Source organism: Narcine bancroftii, chromosome 3 (genome assembly GCF_036971445.1).
Source record: "Narcine bancroftii isolate sNarBan1 chromosome 3, sNarBan1.hap1, whole genome shotgun sequence".
Taxonomy (NCBI): Eukaryota; Metazoa; Chordata; class Chondrichthyes; order Torpediniformes; family Narcinidae; genus Narcine; species Narcine bancroftii.
Genome location: NC_091471.1, coordinates 106,930,137 through 106,953,098, shown reverse-complemented (window position 1 = coordinate 106,953,098; position 22,962 = coordinate 106,930,137). Strand labels below are relative to the sequence as shown.

The following is a 22,962-nucleotide window of genomic DNA, read 5'->3' as shown; positions in this document are numbered from 1 at the left end:
ACCTCAGCTTTCAAAGTAAATATCCATTACTGTTTCTTAATTCTGGCCCATGTCTGTGATTAACCTCACTTACCATCAAATACCTCAGCCCCATTCGCTACAGAAAGCCAAATACAGTAAAACACCTGGTATCCAGCACCTATGGGGATTGTTAGATGCCAGTAAGTGTATTTTCCGTTTGCTTGAGACTTCTCTTAAAATTCCCAACTAATAGACCTACATTAAGAAAAAACAGGTTAAAAGACAAAAGTACTGTACTGTACTTACACTGAACAAAGTTCACTTGCATGAATATGTAAATCTTAAAGCATTAAACTTTATTTTCAGTCATATTCTTTGAAAACCTTTACCCATCGCTGCATCTGTAGGTTCCACGCCCTCTGTGAAGCCGCCTGAAAGACAAACAGTAACATTGGTAATTAAACCCCCTCCCCAAAGTTTTCAGGTAAAGCCTCTGACAGAGCCAACTCTTACTAAGGAGGGATAAGGAAACTCTTTAAGAGAGTCACCCCCTGCAGCGAGTGGCATCAACCAGTGTCATCCTGGGTGACAGCATTGCTGTTCCACACAACTTTATTCAAACAGCTGCTCTGAGAAAAGCACAACCAAGGCGTTTCACTGGCTGATTATTTGCTCCCATCTTCACCAAAGATTTATGTGTTACTTCAGAGAACATTTATTTTCACAATTTTTAACATATGCACTTTTTACCAATTATTTTATTCTTTATTTATTTTTCAAATTTATTTTCCTCAATTTGTTTTGCCGGTTATTTAAGGCTGCCGGTTGCTTGAATACCATACACCAGGGATTGTACTGTATACTGAATAGGATTTGTAAGTATTCTATTTTGATTTTCTTCCTTGTTCACATCATCCTCTCAACTAAATCTCTTGCTTTTAGAAGAGGACAGAGGGTTTCAATCTCCCAAATGTCTATCGTTGTAGATATCTGTTAGGATGAATATCTGGAGTGATGGTTTAAAAAAAATAGTTATCAATGAGCATGAGGAAATCTGAGAGACTGACTGACCTTGATGGTCCCAGTTGGCATCATAGGTTCCATTTTTTCGCTGGTAATTATTTTTCACGTCATTCTGAGCAGTAGATTTCTCTGCCTAAAAATGTATCCCTTGTCTATATAAAATCATTCCCCTTGATAATACTGCATGTGTTTGATGTACATGCATTGCAAATCCAGGAGGAGTCTTTCAAGACAGAATGAAATATGACATGGACCAGAAATATTTCCTGGTCACACATATGTGCGTCAGTTCTTGATGCCGACCTCCCCATTGGACTAATTCCAATTGAGGGAGCAACTCTAGTGGCTGGATATGACTTCTTGCAGTGCCAAATATTTCAGTGTTTGGGCCTCAGACTGGTCTGGTGAAATCATAAAATCACAGAATTACACATACCAAAACCAAGGAGCCGATCATTGATTTCAGGAAGGGAAAAACAAGAGGTGAACAATCCAGTGATCATTGGCAGGATCCATAGGTGGAGAGGGTGAATAAATTTAAGTTCTTGGGAGTCAACTTTTCAGAGGATCTTTCCTGGATCCAACACACTAATGACATCCTGAAGAGCAAATGTCAGCACTTCTTTTGCCTCAGAAGTTTGCTGAGGTTTGGAATGACATCGGAAAGTAGGGAAAATGTCTAGAGATGTGTGGTGGAAAGTGTGTTGACCAGCTGCATCATGGTCTTGTATGGGGACACCAATACCCAATCCCTGAAAAATGTAGTGGACACATCCCAGGACATCCGAGGCAAAAATCCTCCTGACCATCGAGAATATCTACAGGGAATGCTGCCATCAGATTGCAGCAGCAATCTACAAGGATCATAACCACCCAGTATACACCTTGTTCTCACCGCTACCATCGGGAAAAAGGTATAAATGCAACAAGACTCGCACCACCAGGTTCAGGAACAGCTGCTACCCATCCACCATCAGAATCCTCAACAACAACTCAATCAGGGACTAATTTAAGGACCTTACTTTTGCACATTATTGATTTCTTTCCTCTCTGTGTTGCACAGTCAGTTTGTTTACATTTCCTTATTTGTTTACGTGTATGTTGCGTACATTTTGTTTGCACTACAAATAATTGGTAATTCTGCCTCACCTGCAGGATAAGAATCTTAGAGTTGTATGTGATGTCATAGAACCATAGAGCCTTACTCTGACAATAAATCTGAAATCTGATTTGCTGTTTCAAGCAAGGATTGTGGAAAGCTTCTTTTTTTATTTAAATGTGTTCTCTTCGCAAAGAAAATCATTGTGGAATCAGGTCATTGCTCCAAGGTGGACCTACATTGCAGTAGGCATATCATACCACATATATCACATCCCAACAGCGTGGATCTCCCAATGGCCACCCACTTCAATTCTCCACCCCATTCCTTTGCTGACATGTCTCTCCATGCACTGCCATACTGAGACCACCCACAAATTTGAGGCATAACCCCACATCTTCCATCTGGGCACCCTCCAGCCTGACGGCATTACGTCTTCTCTGGATTCTGCTAGAAACTCCACATCTTCTTTTCCCTGTTTCCTTTCCTCTAGCTCTCTCTCTCTATCTTCCTTTCAGAATAAAAATCAATTCTTTCCTTTCCTCATCATATCCAATTAACACCTTTTGTCAAATGGTCTGTACTCGACCCTCTCCCATTCTTCCTCCTGTTTTGCCCCAACCTTTAAACACCTGTCTTTTTTCACCCATACCTTGAGGAAGGGCTTTGGCCTGAATCATCAGTAATACATCTTTACCTCCTATGGATGCTGCGAGACTGGCTGAGTTCCTCCAGCATTTCTGTGTTTTGACTACAATTACAGCATCTATGGACTTACATGGATCACTTCATCTCTCACCCCATAACGGGACAGTTTCCGATTGTCCCAAATTCACAGACTGCCTGGAGCAAGGGACAGAGTGTACATTATAACATGGATCCAGGTTTGCTAATCCACTGGAAGTCCAGTTCCCAGCACTTAGTGGAATGCAAGCATTTGGCAGATACATTCTTTTGCACTGCACTGGACACTTTTGACTACTGCTAAGACAGCCCCAAGCCTCCCGTGTTGTCAAAGCAACTCATGAATACAATCCAACAACATAAAAATTAAAATATCTAGAGAAATCTTTGTCTTCACAGTTAATGTTGTAAAAAGCAGTTAAATATTTTATTGCCTGTGATTTGGGGTGCCAGCACCTAATTTTCAATGGAAACCCAGCATTAAATTAAGTTAAATTGCGCTAGAAAACATTTTGATTGAAATTATGTACATCGAGGAAATGCCAATAACATTTCATGCAATATTGCCTGAAGGCCTATTGGCATCAGTTGCGTAGCCAAATACATCACAAGGCATGCATTATATTCTTTTCGAGCCAACATAAATTGAAGCTCCTTGGTGCAATATTTGACCTTCCGTAAATGGACTGGAGCTGCTTCATGGAGGTGGCCACCTACAACAGACATGTAAAACACAAGCTCAGTGATTGGCTACATCAGCAAGTGCATTGAGGATGTCACTGGCATCAAATGCTTCACAACTAAGGCTAATCAGAAACCATGGATAGATGCAGAGTTCTGGTGCCCTCTCAGAGCTTGAGATGCTGCCTTCATTACAGGGGATAAGATGGCAGTCAGATCAGCCAGGGCTGAACTCTTGCATGTAATCTGGAAGGTAAAGTGGGGACAGAAGATCCACAGACAGCTGTGGGACACCATCAGGGCACTCGTAGCAAGGCATCAAGACTATATTGGATCACAAGCCAATCTTGTGGGTTAAGGATAATGACTTCTCCTTTCCAGACAGACTGAACACCTGATGAGAAGAACTGCTTTCTGTCCCCCTGATGAATGGGCCCCCTGCATAGCCACGTCTGAGGTAAGAAGAACCCTAGTCAAGGTCAACCCACACAAAGAAGCAGGACCAGACTACATACTTTGTTGGGTACTGAAGGATTGGACTGACCAATTGATGGAGGTCTTCACAGACATCTTCAATACCTCACTGCAACGGTCCATTGTTTCTGCAGGGTTCAAGACAGATACTATCATCCCAATACCCAAGAGGGTAATATTAACAGGCCTAATTGACTACTGTCCTGTGGCAGTGACCTCCACCATTATGAAATGTTTTGAGCATCTGGTGACAGAACACATCAAGCACACCTCCCAGAGATGCTGGACCTAATTCAATTCACCTAAAGATGAAACAATTCCACAGAAGATTCTATAGCCTTGACCCTTCACTCGAGCTTGATCAACCTGGCGAGCGATGCCTCATACATCAGGCTGCTGTTCATTGAAATCAGCTCAGCATTTAATTCAATCATTCCCAGAGCCTGGTGGAGAAGCTGTCCTCACTAGGACTCAACACTCCTCTCTGTAACTGGACTTCCTAACAAAAGAGCACAGTCTATCCAGGTCCTTAACAGAACTTCGAGTACTGTCACACTGAGCACTGGCACACCTTAGAGCTGTGTGCTCAGCCCACTCTGTCCATGCTACTGACCAACAACTGCATCGCCAGATCCAGCTCCAACAGTTTCATCAATTTTGCAGATGACACTACAGTAGTCAGCCTTAACAACCACAAAGATGAGTCGCACTACAGAGAAGAGGTGAAAAATATTGTGAAATGGTGCAAGAGTAACAACCTGGACAAGATGAAGGAGATGATCATGGACACCAGGAGGACCAGGAAAAACCACCCTCCACTGCACACCAACAATTCTGTAACAGAGAGAGTGGAGAGCACCAAGTTCCTTGGAATTGTGGGCCCTCAACATTTCCTCACTTGTCAGAAAGTCATAACAGTGACTGCACCTCCTGAGAAGACTGCAGAGGCCAAGGTTACTATTTACCATTATATCAATCTGCTACCATTATATCAATCTATGGGAGCACTATATCAAGAGCATCCTGACTGGCTACATCACAGTGCTTGCTACAGAGTAATGAATCAGAGGTCAGTGGTCAATCCACAGGAATATAAGAGTGGCAGAGAGGATCAATAGATTCTCCCATCCCCCCTTCCCCCACCCCTCATCGACGTGATCTTCCAGGATTGTTGACTGAAGAGGGTGTGCAAAATCATTGAGTGCCCCTTCCACCAAACAGTATCTTTCAGCTGCTCCCATCGGGAAAGAGATACAGGGTATCAGAGCAAGCACCACCTAAATGAGGAACAGCTTCTTCCCACAGGCAGAGAGAATGGTGAACAACCAAAGGAACTGCTCACTCAAACCATCTGAGATTCTCATATTCATGAAACAATATTATTTATTTATTTGTATAGATTAATACTTGTCCTGGATATATATTGCTTGTCTGTATGCGTGTTATGCCTGGTTGTATGTCTGTGTGTTTTGCACCGAGGACCAGAAAATGTTGTTTCGTCGGGTTGCACTTGTACAATCAAATGACAATAAATGACTTTACTTGAATAGTCAGAAGAAAAGGAACAAATAACATTGAGATCTTAAGGGAGATCAGCATCAGTTGAATTCTGACACTGATGTCAGCCATACAGGATATCTAACAGTTCTTCGCTGACTGTTCCATCAATGGTGGGATAATGAATAGCAGAACTGACTGCTCCAATCTTGGCTTCGCCAATCAACACATCAGTGCTGTGGGAACACTTACCACATTGAATTTGATTGAGGCAGGTGATGGCAAGCAGAAGATCACCCTTCCTCCTGTCCTCACCACACCTCACCCTGCATTTTCATTCATCTCTATGGCAGCCTTTCTCATGTCATTTTTATTCTTAAGAACACTTCACACAGATCTTTTGGGAAATTACATAGGTCACATTTCAGTGTTTAATTCCAGTTTAAATTAGCAGTATGTGTCCAATGAACTTTTGGAAACTTTCACTTTTTTTAAAGAATGTGTTAGTAGTACTAAAAAGGTAAAACCCAATTCTTAGACATTGAAACTGATAACAACAATGAAAAAATGACTTGCCTTTCTCTTGGCAATTATTAATTTTATTGAGAATAGTTGTGCTTGCCCAGTTTTCTGTGGACAGGATTCTCTGTCAGATTTCCACAGGAAGTTCTTATATGAGTACTGGGATGACTAGATGGTTGTGCTTGGAAGTTGGCCAGTGTCTAATATCCATACATGGATGTAATGGTATGGATTGTATATGCTAATTGGCTCGGGCTGGCCCACCCCCTGATGACATTCTTACCTGGACTCCTCCCCTGGGACCCAGGCCATAAAGGTCGGGCCAACTTTCCCTTCCCTGCACTTCCCTTGTCTGGATCCTGGCTAGCTCAAGACTTTTGTGCAATAAAGTCTACCGTTCTCCTCAAGTCTTTGTCATTGGGGCTATTGATAGTGCCCAACAAATTATTGCACAAAAATTTTAATGTCTCCAGTAATGGAGAAGCTGCTGCGCTCTGATCAGCTAGAAGTGGATCCTCAAGTCTCGGGTGCATCGGAGCTCTTCGAGCAGAGGGTCAACTGCTTTAACAACTTCCCGGAGGTTGTTGCTGGAATGATCGATTCAAATGAAAAGAGGTTAAAGGACCTACATGCAAGAGTCAGCCAGAGACTTTCCAGGCCATCCGAAGCAGCATGACCTACTCAGAGGTGATGGCTGAACTATGGGCGCTATACAAGCCCAAGACCAATGAGGTCTTTTCCTGTTATCTCCTGGCATCTAGAAAACAGCAGCCTGGTGAGTCAGTTGAAGAGTTCATCTGAGCTCTGATCACACTGGGAAAAGACTGCTTGGAGAACCTCACGGTATCTGTGCCAAAGGCCCAGTGCATGGAGACCTGGTCCGGAATGCTAATGTGTCAGGATTGAGGTCGGACTATATCCGAGAACGTTTCCTCGAGGAGGATCAATTCCCACTGAAACAGGCGATCCAACTGGCCAGAACAATAGACTCAGCCCAGCGCCATGCAGAGTCGATCACTGGCAGAAGCGGGCCTACCCAGTAAGTGCCACCACAAGGGCCTCCATCCTGGGAATCAGCGTTGGGGATGACCGACCTGACTGCGGCTGCAATAGCACTAGGATCATTGAGGTGCAACTTCTGTGGAGAGGCAAGACACCCGCAACGTTGCTGCCCCGTGAAAGGAACTATCCGCTCGGGCTGTGGGAAAAAGGACCACTATCAACGTGTCTGCAGGTCCAGGGCCCCGTCCTAGAGCAGCATGGCGTGTTTGGCTGAGGAGCTTCCGGTGCCGGCCATGTGCGCAATAAGGCAAGCGCCATTTTACCCGCTCTTGTTGTAGTCCTCTGCACAGCAGTGATCCTCACCAATGACATCACTTCTGCCCCTGATGACGCCACTTCCATCTTCTTCACCACGTTGGCAGTGTAGTCAACATGGAGGTCGCCATCTTGGGCTTCGGGCTTCCCTTCTGACGATGAAGACGGTGCACCTATCCTGTCGTCAATCACCTTGGACCAAGTCAGCCCTCACCCGATCACAAACTCCATGATGCAAATTGAGGTGAATGGACACAAATCGAACTGCCTCTTCGATAGTGCCAGTGCCGAAAGTTTTATCCACCCTGAGGTGGCCCGTAGACTCTCGATCTCCATTTGGCCGATGACTGGGTCAGTGTTGATGGCGGAAAAAGATCAGTGTACTTGTATCCGGGGATACTGTGTGGCATCTCTGATGGTGGTGGGGGAGGGGGAAAGTTTTATAAAGACTTCTTATTGTTGGTCATGCCCTAGCTTGGTGCGTTGCTCCTCCTGGGCCTCGACTTCCAGAGTCAGTTTAGGAGTGTGATGATGGTGTTTGGGGGGCCGCTACCTCCACTCACCATTTATAACCCGCAACTTATGGACCCCCCCCCCCCCCCCAATCGAGCACCCAGCCTTCTGCATTGTTCTGCAGCCTCACCACACTGCGGGTGGCCCCTCCGTCACTATTTGAAAACCTCACCCCGGACTGTAAACCCATAGCCACCAAGAGTAGGTGCTAGAGCACAGAAGATATGACATTCATCCAGACTGAGGTTCAGTGACTCTTGGCAGAGTGGATCATAGCCCCCAGCTCCAGCCCCTGGAGGGCGCAGGTCCTCATGTTCAGAGGGACAGGCAAGCCCCGGATGGTAAATGATTATAGTCAAACCATCAACTGCTTCACCCAGTTGGATGCTTACCCTCTGCCCCGGATAGATGACATGGTCCATAAGGTCACACAATACAGAGTCTTCTTGACCATTGACCTCAGTTGCCTGAGCAACTGGCTCTACATGAGTTTTGAGGCTGATGGCAGACTTTTTCACTTCCTGTGGGTCACCTTTGGTGTTACTAACGGTGTCTCTGCTTTTCAGAGGGTCATGGATCGAATGGTGGAGGAGCACAAGCTGACGACGACGTTCCCATATCTCGACAATGTCACCATCTGTGGCTACAACCAAAGGGATCACGACGCGAACCTTGCTAAGTTCTTGCGTACGGAAGTCTTTCAACTTGACATACAATAAGCACAAATGTATGTTCAACACAGGTCGTCTGGCCCTTCTTGGTTGTGTTGTGGCACATGGTGTCATTGCCCCGGACCCTGACCTCATGCGACCCCTTCTGGAGCTCCCAGTCCAAACGCCCTAAAGGCGCTGAAAAGAGCCTGAGGTTGTTTTCCTATTATGCCCAATGGGTGCCCAATTACGCCGATAAAGCCCACCCCTTGATTAAGTCCACAGCTTTCCTGTTATCGGCGGAAGGCCAAGTTGCATTCTTTCAGATACAAAGAGACATCGTAAGGGCCACGATGCGTGCTGTGGACGATTCCATCCCATTTCAGGTAGCGAGCGATGCCTCCAATTTTGCACTGGCCACCACTCTTAACCAGGCAGGCAGACCAGTAGCTTTTATCTCCCGCACCCTGTACGGTCCCAAGGTGTGTCACTCCTCGGTCGAGAAGGAGGCCTAGGTGATCATTGAGGCGGTGAGCCACTGGCGACATTACCTGGCCGGTAAACGTTTTATCTTGCTGACAAACCAAAGGGCCGTGGCCTTCATGTTTAATACTAAACAGTGAGGTAAAATCAAGAATGACAAGATTCTTAGGAGGAGGATCGAGCTCTCCATCTATAATTTCGACATCTTTTACCGACCAGGTAAACTCAATGATCCGCCAGACACCCTATTCTGGGGGACGTGCACCAGTGTGCATCTTGACCGTCTCCAGACCCTCCACAACAGTTTATGCCACCCCTGAGTCACGAGGTTGTACCACTTCGACAAGACTCAGAACCTCCCGTACTCCATGGAGGACGTCTGGTCCACGACCAGACGCTGCCAGATCTGCGCTGAATGTAAGCCGTTGTTCTACCGGACCGAGAAGGCACACCTCATCAAGGCCACCCCCCCCCCCCTTTGAATTTCAAGGGCCCCCTAACCACTACAAATAGGAATGCCTAAATCCACAAGGACATTGTGCCTATCTGAGACCTCGGGCGGGCCGAGGATCCCGAAGCCGCACCGCCGGCCTCAGCCCACTCCGCGGAGCACACCACCCCAATACTGGAGGCCGAGCCACCCAGCTCTCCTCTCCAGGAATCGGTCCTCCGGGAGGCATCAAATTCCCCTTCCTCCTGGAAGTCCTCAAGCATCACCCTGACCCAGACTGCTCCCTCCCCTGTCCCTCTCCCAAACAGCAAAGCTCAGACATGCCTGCCCTCCGGCAGTCCCACAGAAGAAGGAAGTCACCAGTGCGGCTAAACCTCTAGGAATTCTCTCTCTCTCTCTCTCTCTCTCTCTCTCTCTCTCTCTCTCTCTCTCTCTCTCTCTCTCTCTCCCCCCCCCCCCCCTCTCATTGTGTAAAAGAGAGGGGGGTTTGTGTTTAAGAAGAGGGGGTGAATGTAATGGTATGAATTGTGTATTCTAATTGGCTCGGGCTGGTCCACCCCCTGATGACACTCTTAACCTGGGACCCAGGCCATAAAAGTCGGGCCACCTTTCCCTTCCCTGCACTTCCCTTGTCTGGATCCAGGCCAGCTCACATCTTTTGTGCAATAAAGCCTATTGTTCCCCTCAAGTCTTTGTCATTGAGATTATTGGGGTTACTGATAGTGCCCAACAATGGGCAAGTTGTTTCCATGCATGATAAGCAACCTGCCTCAGACTCTAAAGAGTTGCCCGGATATATTGTAGAGTTTTCTGGCAAGCATAATCCATGTTCAACAGAAGTAATCATATGCCAGGGGGTTTTCATGGTCTCTGTTTTTGCCAACCAAACTCTCATGAGAATCCCTTAATTTAAAAATCTTTTAGAAGCCATAGTGTAACAGGAATCTTGATTTTTTTTCTGACATTCAGCACACTAACAGGCCATTTCGGTCCATGAGTCCATGCTGCCAAATTTACACCCAATTAACCTACACCCCCGGTATGTTTTGAAAAGTGGGAGGAAATCTGAGCCCCCAGGGAAAATCCACACAGACATGGTGAGAACGAATCAACTCCTTACAGACAGTGCGGGATTCGAATCCCAGTCCCATCACTGGCGCTGCAAAGACGTTGCACCAACTTGCAAGCCAACCCTTCCTACCGTGCAAATATTGTGAAATAAAGAGGATAAAAATTGGTAAAGGGAGTTTTTAAACCAGAGTCAAGCACATTACTTGGCACTATTACTGAAATTGGAGAAGTTAGGAATGTGGAGAATCCATTGACAATATCTGCAGAAAAACTACCATCAGAGGACTCACACCATCCAGCCCCCTATGTTCTCGCTGTTGTCATCAGGGAAGAGGTCTAGGTGCCACAGGACTCACATTACCAGGTTGAGAAACAGTTGCTACCCCTCCACCATCAGACTCCTCAACAACAAACTCAATCAAGGACTCATTTAAGGACACTTCCTTTCGCATTCTATTGATTTTTTTCACTCTGTATTGCACAGTCAGTTTGTTTACATTTCTTTATTTGTTTACAGGTAAAATTTTTGAACTATCAATAAGTAGTAATTCTTCCTCGCCCACAGGAAAAAAATATCTCAGTGTTGTATATGATGTCATGTATGTACTCTGACAATAAATCTGAACTTTGAACATTGAAATCTGTACTTTAAATTTAAATTTAGACATACAGCACAGTAACAGGCCATTTTGGATCACGAGTCAGTGCCGCCAAATTTACACCCCATTAATCTACACTCCCCGTAGGTTTTGAAGGGTGGAAGGAAACTGGAGCCCCGGAGAAAACCTATGCAGACACAGGGAGAAGATACAAACTCCTTATAGACACTGCAGGACTTGAACACAAGTCCGGTCCTGATCATTTTGCACTCTTTAGAACGAGAAACATGAAGAGGAGGTTGGATAGATGTGTGGAACATCATGGATTGGTTTAGATAAGAACCCATTCCTGTGAATAGATGATTCAAGGATCAGGGACACAGATTTAAACTGTTAGGTAAAACAAGAGATGGAAAAATAATTTGATGCATAAAATTCCACAGTTAGAAGCTTTTGAAGATAATGGAAAAATAATAAATCAGGCGCTGGTGTTAGGGCCGCTTCTTTTTACAATGTATATTGATGACTTAGATTATGGATTGAATGATTTTGTGGCTACGTTTGCAGATGACACCAAGATAGGTAGTCGAGTAGGAAGTGTGAAAGAAACCGAAAAGTTTCAGAGAGACTTGGACAGCTTAGGAGGATGGAAAAAGAAATGGCAGATGAGATACTATGTTGAGAAATGTAGGTTTGTACATTTTGGAAGAGGAAATAAACAAGCAGATTTTTATTTGGATGGGGAGAAAAATCAAAATTCGGAAGTGCAAACTGTCTTGAGGGTCCTCCTAAAGGTTAACCACCAGGTTGGATTGGCAATAAAGAAAGCGAATGCTATGTTCGCATTCATTTCAAGAGGAATAGTATATAAGAATAAAGAGGTGTTGATGAGGCTCTATGGGGCCCTGGTGAGATCTCATTTGGAGGACTGTGTGGAGTTTTAGGGTCCTTATCTTAGAAGGGATGTAATGATGTTGGAGAGAGTACAGAGAAGATTTACCAGGACAATTCCCGGATTGGAAGGGCTAACATATGAGGACCGTTTATCTGTATTCTTGAACTGTATTATTAGAGTATAGAAAGGGGATCTCATGGAAACATTTTGAATGCTGGAAGAATTGAACAGAGTAGATATGAATAAGATGTTTCCCTTGGTGGGTGAATCCAGGACAAGAGGGCACAGTCTTAGAATAAAAGGTACCCATTTAAAGCAGAGATGAGGAGAATTTTTTTTATTCAGAGGGTTGTGGATTTGTGGAATTAATTGCCACATATATCTGTGGAGGCCAGATATTGGAGGAGTTTAAGGAGGAGATTGATAAGATATCTAATTAGTCAGGGTATCAAGGGATATGGGGAAAAGGCCGGAACTTGGAAGTGATGTGAGAAAAGTTTAGATCAGGGTGGAATTGAAGAGCAGACTCTGGGCCTAATGGCCTACTTCTGTTCCTTTATCTTGTGATCTTGTGAAATGTGAACTGAATAGCTATTGGAGGCAAAATGATTTGAAGTATCAAGGGGAAAGAACAAGGCAATGGGATGGATTGAATTGCTCAACAAGGAGGCAGCATAAACTTGATGGGATGACTGGCTTCATTTAGAACTGCAACAATTCTCTTCATAATTCATAGAATGAGGATTGCTTGGAACAAGATCAGGTTGGTCAATACATTCTTAAAGGTTGAGAATTACTAGATGCAGGGATGATGCTTTCTCTGACTGTGGTGTAGGTACCAGAACCGGGCGTCACAATGTCAGGGTATGGGGGAAAATGTTCAGGACTTTCTTCTCCCAGACAGTGGAATTCTTTGAGTACAAATGACTGTGGAATTCCAGGCACTCAATATAATTAAGTTGGCAGACCTTTAGGCACAGAAGGCATCATGAAGCGTCTGAAGAATGTGAATGCAGTAATGATAGAGGATCATACATAATCCTGTTCAGTGGCAGAGGAAGACTGAAGAGTCAAACGTCTAACACTGTTTCTACATTTTTAACCACAATATTCATCAGAAATCACAAGCTATTTGCCCTTGCATGTTTGTGTATAAATTATTCTGTTAGTTTAATCTCCAACAGCATTAAAATGAGATTGTAACTGTCCCTGAAATAATTTATTATATTATTTTTTATAAATGAAGACGAGTTTTGCGGGAAGCTATTGAACCAAGTAAATCTTTCAAATCCAACAAATAACAAGGTGAAGAGCTTTGACCTCAATTACTAAATGATTTCGCCCTCCAGAATGACAACCCCCTACACCATTTACCACCATTTATCATTTACCACTAGTGTTGTTCATCCTGGACAACTGTCACAGGGAATATTTCCAACATCCTGGAGCAAATGAGGAGAAAATGACTCAAATTCGATGTCACACACAGTTTGAAGGTGAAACTCATTGCTGGCTATCTTATTTTGTTTAAACCTTTTTATGAGATGTGGGCAACCTCAGCATGGTCACTATCTATTCCCCAGCTCCAATCTCTTTAAGGTGACAGTGATCTGTCTTTTGATCTGCTCCCCACTTTTACATTGGGTGTTCCATGATTTAAATGCAAAGAAGGTACAGCAATTTATTTCCACTGAAACAACATCAACCCAGTTATTCTACACTCTAACCATGCCCAATTCTATTTAGCACTTTAGTTAATTTACTACCAATACCCTTAGATTTGCTCATATTACCTGCGGACAATTATTGAAAGATAATTCTGGCCAATTTCCTTGGCTCTATGCTCCATTCATTTAAAGTTATCCAAAACCAGGCGCCCATGTTCTAACTTTTTCCTTGTGCATGATGAGATATATTCTATCCTGGTTAAGCCCCATTTTTAACGTTTTCAAAATTAGTCTTGAAGATTATCTACATCCTGCCCTAGAAACAGGCACAATATCTGGGCTCCTTCCAACCAGCTCTCTTGACAATTGCTGATTCTCACAATCTTGTCTTCAGCTTCAAAATGCTCCTTCTAGAAGTCCTTCCCTATATCTCTGCATCTCCCTGCCTCCTTTTCTGCTTTTCAAATGTTCATTAATCCAATCCCTCTACTGTATTTCCTTGCTGAAATTAGGAGATATTTAAAAATCATTAAGAGTAGAAGTAAATCATCAAAGTAACATTTTAAAGTTTTAACTGCCTTGTTTGTTATTGGTGGAGAGAGTGGCACAATTTTAACTGACTTGCAAGCATCAGCCTTTATTTCTCTTATGGCTAGGCAGGTGGTGTTGCTCAAATGGAAGGATGTTGATTCGCCTACTCATACTCAATGGCTATGTGATGTTATGTCATGTTTAAATTTAGAGAAGATTAGACACTCAATTTCCAATTTGAATTTAAATTTTCAAACACTATGGGGACCCTTTTTGAATTACAGTACAACACCAATTATTTGAAATGGTCAGGACTGGGCCTATGTTGAATAAGCATTTTTGTTTTCAGATAAATTGTCTCTTTTTAAAAACAGCCTAGTAGCATCAGCAAATCACTTGTATCAATGTTTAAACCACAACAAACAACAAGGGAAAGCTTTTTAAGCATTAAATTAATGCTTAATTCTCACCAACTACAGCTGATCCCCGACATGTAGCCATCACTGCAGCTGGTCCCTGGGGAGGCTTTCTGGGTCGGTGGAACACTCACTGGCGAGTTGGCGGACTTCTGTCTCTATGGTTGCTGGAGTCTCGACTCCGAATTCTCTCCTAGGGAGTCCGGTGTGTGGTAGTGAGGCCGAGGTGAGGGTTCAGTTAGTGGCGGGAACTCCACTGTGCTGAAGAGGGAGGGGATGGGAGGGGAGGAGATGGAGATGGAGTGTGTAGCATCTGGGGAATGTTGGATCTTGCGAGTGGAGAGCAACAAGTCATTGAAAATTAATTTTCTGCATTCACCCTTGGACTTCTTACCTACTGGTCTTGGTGCTGTCAAAGATGAACATGGTGAAAGGTTTCATCCAGGACATTGCAATCATCGAAAACCTGTATCAAGACAACTGGAATCCATCAATGGTGGCTGACTATTGCTGGGCACTGACACAAAAGTCATCAGATGCTGAGCACAAATGAAAATTAGTGGCAAAACATTTTTAGGTCAGTTGAACTAATGCGATATGTCACCATCATTATGCCATGAAACCTACTAAATTCAATAAAAGTTAATTTAATGTTTCTCCAACTTCTGTAATTACAGAAAATCTGTAATTACATTTGTGTTCAGCTTGAAGCTGTCTATCGTAATCCCCCCTTTTTCAGGAAGCAAACCTTTTGAAAATATGTATTATCCAGTGCTATTCAAGTATCTGCATCTGGTCCAAAATCCAGTCTTAGGCTCATACGTGGATGCGCTTCCATGCAGAATGCCCATTATAATTTAAGGTCTTGTCTCAAAAAGTTATCATCCTGTCACATTTCTTAAATTTGATGTCCTTCAAATTATGTATAATTAAGGGACATTTACTCACTCAGTAATTTGGAACCATTACATGCTCGTTAACGTCGTGCAGATGCTTTCTAAAATGCTGCTTAATAACTTTGGGAGAAAAGGGGTAAACAAAAATTCTACTCAGTTATTTTCAGCAAAGGACAGAATAAAAAAAATACTCCTCTATGGTCATGTGATAGCACAGATCTATCACCAATGTATATAGTGTATATAGTTACAGTATCTAGACTGTGCTTACAGCGATTGGCTGAGAGCTTAGCCACGCCTACTGTCTGGGCCTTAAAGGGTTGTGTCCCTAGCCAGGTCAGATCATTCCGGACTGGTCGGCCACCTGTGAAGAGCTCCTGTCTTTTGCTAATAAAAGCCTTGGTTTGGATCAACAAGTCTTTGGTTATTTCGACGAGCTCTACAGGTCATTACTGTGACACTTGGACAAAAATTCTAATGTAAAACATTCAAATGTTTACTTTGTGTTTCTGTTCTCAAAATAAAGACATTGGTGAGGCCAAACTTGGAATATTGCGTGCAGTTCTGGACACCTAGCTCCAGGAAGGATATCAATAAGATTGAAAATGTGCAGAGAAGATTTACTAAGATGTTGCCAGGTCTTCAGGAGTTGAATTACAGGGAAGGATTAAACAGGCTAGGACTTTATTCCTTGGAACAAAGAAGAATAAGAGGAGATTTTATAGAGGCTTACAAAGTTATGAGTGGTATAGACAGAGTAAATGCAAACAGGCTCTTTCAACTTAAATTAAGAGAGATAAATATGAAAGGATATGGCTTTACGGTGAAAGGGGAAGGTTCAGCGGGAACATTAGGTGGAACTTCTTCTCTCAGACAGTGGTGGGAGTGTGGAATGAGCTGCCATCTGATGTGGTGGATGTGGACTTGATTATGAGTTTTAAGTATAAATTGGATAGATATGTAGATGGGAGAGGTCTGGAGGGTTATGGAATGGGAGCAGGTAATTGGGACTAATTGAACAATGGTTGGTACAGACTAGAAGGGCTAAATGGCCTCTTTTCTGTGCTGTAGCATTCTATGGTTTAAAATAATAGTTCATTCAATGAATGGAAACACATTAAATAAGAAAGGTCAAGTACTTATGGCTAATTACTACACAATCTGTACAGAAGTTGTCTTCCATGGCACACTCATATGGTTTAATCCTGCAGTATTTACAAGATGCACTGAGTCCTTAATCCCCCAAAAGACAGTAGCTCATCTTCACTACAGGCATTGCTCAAATAATCAAGCATGTCAGTAAGGACAGCATATTTTTCAGAAGAACAATGAGGCATGCAACATGTATATTAGATACTCAGCGAAACTATCAGCAAGAGACATAAACTAGTAATGGAACTGATCTGTCTTTTTTGTGACAATGGTTCTGTACGGCTTACAGTTCTCAGTAATCTGACTCCCTTGAGGTATTCTCGCAAAACATAATAGGAAAATAAATGTTCACACATCTAGTCCAAAACAAGTCTTTATTTCACATGAATTTTTTTCAGTGCTTTGCCATGAACTGCAAAAAAACTGAAATTGACGATCCAAACCATTTTGTAATTTCATTCAGCAAAAAGAAAGCTGCATAATTGCTCATATGATCAACAAGTGAACAAGGGATAAAAGAATGCAAATTAGCTTTAAAACGCACTGCTTGAATGTGGACTGACTTTATGAAAAGAAAGTAAAACAATACTCTGTCAGGCTAAAGTTAGAAATGATTGGTGTTATGTTCTAATTAATGCAAAAGCAGAACATGCTGGAAACACTCATCAGGTCAGGCAGCATCTGTGGAAAGAGACAAAACACCTCACGTCCTGTCTTAGCAGTCTCCAATCAGACAGCATCAACCTCGGCCTCTAATTTCCATGAACTCATTCCCTTCCCGTCCTTCTCCCATCAGAGAACCATCTTTCTTAGCTCTGTGTCCTCTCCTCGTATCACTTTTCATCTCTTTTCTCTTCTCCCCTCCTACATGTTTCCACCTTTTAACTCTATCCTGTGGCTTGTGCTCCTCCCCCTTCCCATCCTCCCTCCTTTCCTCTCCTCCTATCTCCTACCATTTTATTAGAAGTGTCCACCTGTTTTTCCAGATTCCTGACAAAGGGCTCAAGCCCAAAACATCGACTAACTTTACTTCCTCTGGATGCTGCATGACCTGTTGAGTTTCTCCAGCACTTTTGTGTACTGTTACGAAAAAAAATTGATGAATCTTCGGTATTTCTTATTTATGAGACTACAGATGCTGAAACTTGGAGTAAAAATCGAGCTGCTGGAGGAACTCAACGAGTTAAGCAGCATCAGCGGATGGAAAGGAATTGTTAATGTTTCAGGTCAAGACCTTGTATCAGGATGCTTTCCATATTCTGGGTCAAATTCCTGCATCAGGGTCCTGTATATTGAACAGAAACATCAACACACAGCTGCTGTTCAATCAGCTTCATTCCTCCAGCAGTTTGTTTCCTTCTGCAGTTTTTTTTTTGCTCTTAGTAACTCCATTTATGGATGCATGTGAAGTTTGAATTTCCATCTACCATATAAGATGCTGACAAAAATAACTTTGTTAATCAGCTAGAATTATATTAGTGGAAAAATGACACTAGTTTTTAAAATCAATTTCTTTTTTTGCATTATGTATATACTTAAACTATTGGGATAAACTTTCAAGTATATGTGAGCAAAGGCCACAGGGTAAATCCTCATATCTAAATAATGATGTCCGAGGAACCCTTAATATTAAGTGAGTGAGCTAAACCTGCCTTATGGTGACTTTTCATTGTGTTGCTGTTATCCCCAGAAATTAAGTGTGAGCAATTAGCCCTTGGTTTGGAAGGAGGGGCCTGTCAGTGGCTGGGGAAGGAAGCAGTGATTGAATTGAAGTGTTTGGCAGAATAGCCATGAATGAAGCTTCAGTGAGATACCAATCCGTACCATCTCATTAAATTCTTGAATAAATTTCAGTGGCCAGAACCTTTGCTCATATGTTTGAGGTAAAATTAATAATTAGGCAGCTGAAAATTTGAACATTTTCTAGTTAGACTTGACATTGGAGTAAAGGAATATATAATTTATGTATTTTGTGAAGAGTCCTCATTGACATCATAATTACCTAATGCTGTAATAGTCCTTATTTATTCACATAATATATATCCTAAGAATATGAAAGATTGCCAAAAGTGATGAAGTAATGGCAGTCTTTTTTTTCTAACTTTTATGACCTCCTGCCCTGGGCTATTAAGGCAAATGCTGGGACAACTGACAATTTCCCTGCGAGTGGGAAGTGGATAATTAGCATTCAATGCCAGAAATGCCATATTTTGCTTTTAATGTTGGGCACTTAGGCATGGATTGTTAAGCCTCCCAACAAGAGGGAAGAAATACTTGCCTGAAAGATGGACCTATATAGGATCATCCTTGAATATTCATGGGTGCCTTAAATGTTCATGCTTTGCTTCATTGGCTGATTCTTCATAAATGACTCGGTAGGTCTGCCCTTTAATACTAGAATGATAATTTAGGAAGAGCTCATCTGGTCAAGGTATTAAGTGTTGCTGCTCCAATTTTGTTGAGGACAAGGACACTATTTCTACAGAGTCCATGAGCATGTAGTGGTTATGTAAAATTTTAAAGAGAAGCTGGTTTCAATTCAAGTTTATTGTCACATGCACTGAAGTACAGTGAGAAAATTTGCTTTGTGAGCAGTCCAGCTCATTAACCTATAGTGCATTTTTTGTAGATGTTTTCAACCTCTCGCTGCTTCATTTTGAGGTCCCTGACTACTTCAAGTGAATATCCATCATACTGGTCGGTGTCCAAGGGATGCAAGGTGGCCAGCCTCAATGATTGCCGGCCAGTGACACTGATGTCTACCTTGATAAAGTGTTTTGACAGATTTGAAGCAAATTAACCTGCCTCAGGAAGGATCTGGATCCACATCATCTCATGTACTGTCAGAGCAGGACAACAGCAGGTTGAGCAGTATCTAGGAAGCAAAGCAATTGCCAGTATTTCTGGCAGGATCTTGCATCAGGGTAGAGAGGAAAATTCCCTCTTTAAACTTATGCAATTCTGCCTTAATTTCCATAGAACAAATAGAGCATAACAGCACAGAAAACAGGCCCTTTGGCCCTTCTAGTCTGTGCCAAACTATTATTCAGTTCTAGTCTCACTAACCTGTATCTATTCCATATCCCTCCATACCCGTCCCATCCAAGTACCCGTCTAAATTTTTCTTAAGTGTTAAAATTGAGCCCACATTTACCACTTCAGCTGGCCGCTCATTCTACTCTTCTTCTTCTTTGGCTTGGCTTCACGGATGAAGATTTATGGAGGGGTAATGTCCACATCAGCTGCAAGCTCGTTTGTGGCTGACAAGTCCGATGCGGGACAGGCAGGCACGGTTGCAGCGGTTGCAGAAAAAAATTGGTTGGTTGGGGTTGGGTGTTGGGTTTTTCCTCCTTTGTCTTTTGTCAGTGAGGTGGGCTCTGCGGTCTTCTTCAAAGGAGGTTGCTGCCCGCCGAACTGTGAGGCGCCAAGATGCATGGTTTGAGGCGATGTCAGCCCACTGGCGGTGGTCAATGTGGCAGGCACCAAGAGATTTCTTTAGGCAGTCCTTGTACCTCTTCTTTGGTGCACCTCTGTCACGGTGGCCAGTGGAGAGCTCGCCATATAACACGATCTTGGGAAGGCGATGGACCTCCATTCTGGAGACGTGACCTGCCCAGCGCAGTGGGATCTTCAGCAGCGTGGATTCAATGCTGTCGGCCTCTGCCATCTCGAGTACTTCGATGTTAGGGATGAAGTCACTCCAATGAATGTTGAGGATGGAGCGGAGACAACGCTGGTGGAAGCGTTCTAGGAGCCGTAGGTGATGCCGGTAGAGGACCCATGATTCGGAGCCGAACAGGAGTGTGGGTATGACAACGGCTCTGTATACGCTAATCTTTGTGAGGTTTTTCAGTTGGTTGTTTTTCCAGACTCTTTTGTGTAGTCTTCCAAAGGCGCTATTTGCCTTGGCGAGTCTGTTGTCTATCTCGTTGTCAATCCTTGCATCCGATGAAATGGTGCAGCCGAGATAGGTAAACTGGTTGACCGTTTTGAGTTTTGTGTGCCCGATGGAGATGTGGGGGGGATGGTAGTCATGGTGGGGAGCTGGCTGATGGAGGACCTCAGTTTTCTTCAGGCTGACTTCCAGGTCAAACATTTTGGCAGTTTCTGGTATAGATTATTTTTATGTTGTATATTAATGATTTGGATTATGGAATAACTGGCTTTGAAGGTAGGTGGAGGAATGGGGGTGGTCGAGGGGGGCTGCAGAATGACAGAGAGTATGGGCAGAGAAGTGGCAAATGAAATACAATGTTGTAAAATGCCCAATCATGCACTTTAGTAGAAAAAAAAATAAATGGGAAGATTATGTTTTTAAATGGGGAGAAAATTGAAAATAACCAAATGCAAAGAGACCTATGCAAAGAGTCCAGGAGCAGGATAGCCAGAAGATAAACTTTCAGGTTGAGTCAGTGGTGAAGAAGGCAAGTGCACTGTTTGCATTCATTTCAAGAGGAATAGAATAGAAGAGCAGGAATGTGATGTTGAAGCTTTATAAGGCACTGATGAGACCTCACTTGAGTATTGTGAAAAGTTTTGGGCTCCTCATATAAAAAAAGGGTGTGCTGACATGTAAAAGAATGATTTATATCTCACATATTTTAATGCTTTAGACTTGTACCTCAATGTTAACACTTTTGATTTTAACACAAGATGGCTGACAAACTTTTAGTGTGACATAAAATTGCTGAAAAACAGTTAGACAGCTGCAAAAAAATGACCTTGCAAGACTGCTTTGAGAAAAGGCACCGAAAGGATAGAAACAAGGAAAATCAAAGATAATGTTTGCATAACATCATTCTATTTTGACATGAACACCAAAAAGCCAGGTGCCAGGGCTTGGAATCCTTTTTTTTTCATATATAGAATGATGTAATATTAAGAGTGAGGGTTTTTCTGCCCCTTACTCATTTGAAATTGTATAAATATAGAAGCAGCCATTTGTATCTTTGAAGTGAAAGCTGAGACTTCAAGCAGATGTCTGATTGACACATCTCCTGACCAGTCATCGTCACTTCCCATATACAAATTAGAAAATAAATAAAAAGAATGACGAAGAGAAAAGGATCTCAAGACTTTATAACAGATAAATCATATCATTTGAATTATCAATGACATAATCTGAATTATCAGATTTGGATATTGAGGAATAAACATTCCTGATCCCGGACATTTCTACTGTTATAGAGTCCAGAGGACCCCAAAAACCAGTAGTAATAGATATGCACCACAACACAGGGTTACTTAAACACAAGTAGTTTTAATTATATTTGAACAAGAAAACAGAATTAAACTTTAACTTATTACTTAACCTACCTAACCCACTTAATTCCCCCTCTAATATTAAGTGCAGGTGTGTGTAATGCATATTTAAGATTAGAAAAGTTCTTTGGATCACAGTCCAATCTTACTGATTGCAGGCAATTCTTGTACTGTGCACAGAAGTTAGCATTAACAAAGTTCACTAGTCTTTGGTGCTTAACAGGAAAATGGTTACCACTCAGGAGGGTTCTTACTGGTTTTCAGAGAGAGATTCCTTTTCCACGACATCTTCAACAGATTCCTTCTCAATCAGTCTTGATGACAAAAATTGCCCCTTTCAGGGTTCTCCAGATGAGCCTCTTTCTTTCAGGTCACCTTTCAGACTTCCAGTCTTCTCCTTTGACCAGGCAGCCTTCCAAATGTTGCCAGCTTGTCCCCCTGGAACTCATTTCTGTGACTCTTTCTCTCTCATTCCCTCCATCTCTCAGAGCAAATCTGTTCTGTCTCTCTGACTGCAAAAATCTCATGCTCTCCCAGACAAGCTGTATGTTGATACTTTGTTGCTCCTCTGCAAAAAGCACTCTGCGAAAGTCCTGGAAAAATTCTGTGTTTTAAAATGTGTGTGTGCAAGCTGCTCTAACAATTCCTCCAAAACCACCTCTAAATACTCTGTCACACTACCCTTGGATGCTGTCTGACCTGCTGAGTTTTTCCATCAATTCTTTGTCTGCTCAAGATTCCAGGATATTCAGCTTTTGTGCTTCTTTATCTTATGGTTTCCCTTGTTTTTACTTTTTAAAATATCAACTAAAGAATAACTCTGATTATCTCAAATTGGATTATCTGAAATCCTCATTTATCCATTTTTTTTTTGGACCCAGAAGTGACGTCTGTTTGACTCTGAAATTTTTTTGATAAATAGGATATCTGAAACAATTAGAAATCCTCAGTTATCCAAAATTTTTCTCGGAACCGAACTGGCCTCGCAGTGTGTGGGGGAAAAAAATCACCCGACATTAAATTAGAATGACAATTGTCCTAATTTCAAGTAACTCCCTCCCCATTTCTTTCCATTTCTTCTTTACCTACCACTCTTGACCATTCTTTCCAACTGTTTT

At 42.6% G+C, this 22,962-nt stretch overlaps 1 long non-coding RNA gene across 1 annotated transcript in view; it reads right to left on the bottom strand.

The window, feature by feature from the left end:
* Positions 1-273: 273 nt before the first annotated feature.
* LOC138756183 (uncharacterized) overlaps positions 274-22,962 on the bottom strand; it is a 47,192-nt gene continuing 24,503 nt past the window's right edge. Inside the window, exons 4-5 of the long non-coding RNA XR_011352834.1 lie at positions 14,929-15,000; positions 274-392 (exon numbers count right to left, since the gene is read on the bottom strand). This is a non-coding gene — a long non-coding RNA (uncharacterized lncRNA). The remainder of the gene's footprint in view (positions 393-14,928; positions 15,001-22,962) is intronic.